Here is a 1289-nt window from a genome sequence, read left to right as displayed (position 1 = left end):
AATAAAGGTCACTTAACTTTATTATTCTTTTGTTCTTTATTTATTTATTTGTTTCTAACAACTAACTATTCATCACTTTTGTACATTAGAATACCATTAAACCGGTGTTGGAATTTATTCCACAAAACCGAGATGGTATTCAAAGGTACTTAATAATTATGTAATAGGGGATTGATTCGATACCATTGTACCGACGTTAGAATTTATTCTAACAAAGCCGAGATGGGGCAAAGAAGGAATAACTTATTCACATGATCATTAGAAGTAAGTTGTGACTGGAATATTCTTGAAACCATTATACCGGCGTTGGAATTTATTTCAAAAAAACCGAGATGGCGAACAAAGAATAAAACTGAGTTCACTTAATCAAACAAAAAAAGGAAACACACCGAATTGAGGGAATTTCTGCTTTCAACAAATTGGCGTCGTTGCCGGGGACAATTTGTTGAGGGGAAAACCTCTCAAGTAAATCTTTCAACACCTGGATGGCCTTATGCACTAGGTCATCTAACTCCACATAAGGCTACAATGCAACAATTTCCTAGAAATTTTATGCTTTGGCTTAAAAACTCATCTCAAAAATTTCTTAAAGAAGAAAACGTCCATACATGCACAAAAATTTGAAATCTTGCAAGTTGTATGAACTTTGTGTTGTATTCACACGTTTTCATGTACCAAACACCTTAAAAAATCTTGAGAAATCTGTTTTGATGTGCTAATAAGATTTTGGGGCTATTTTGGAAAATATGATGCAACTAAAGATATTGAAAATTCTTACTTAGGCCTTTTTTATGAACATATGATTTTTGCTTGATTGATTAAAAAGTATGATGTTGGGGTTGTTTTGATAATGTTAAAAACATCATAAATTTAGCAAACCATAGTCACAACTTGAACATTAAAATGAATCAAAAAGTGTGAGACAAAAATTATAGGCCTTGGAAAAATTGTGTGCTTTACTTAAACAACATGCCTTTGAATTTTTTGTTTCTAACTCCTAGGAGATGGAAAAATTGCATTGTAAAAATGTTTTGTAGGAGTGGAATATTTTTCTCAAGGAAAGGCAAGGAGGTTGAGAAAGAAGCGAAGAAAAGAACCAAAATTTTCAACAAGGATACAAAGCGTATGTTCAAGGATATCACTCTCAAAAGTGCACCAGTCCTAGAGAAAATGTTCAACTTGCAATAAGAGGAATTTGATGGGTTCATGCTCATGGTGGCCAAATTCGGATGGAACAACCTCACATCACCCAAGAAGATGTTCCCTTTGGATATTGTGAAGCAATTCTA

The sequence above is a fragment of the Lupinus angustifolius genome, chromosome LG17 (assembly GCF_001865875.1).
Source record: "Lupinus angustifolius cultivar Tanjil chromosome LG17, LupAngTanjil_v1.0, whole genome shotgun sequence".
Classification (NCBI taxonomy): domain Eukaryota; kingdom Viridiplantae; phylum Streptophyta; class Magnoliopsida; order Fabales; family Fabaceae; genus Lupinus; species Lupinus angustifolius.
This window is presented reverse-complemented; position numbering follows the sequence as displayed.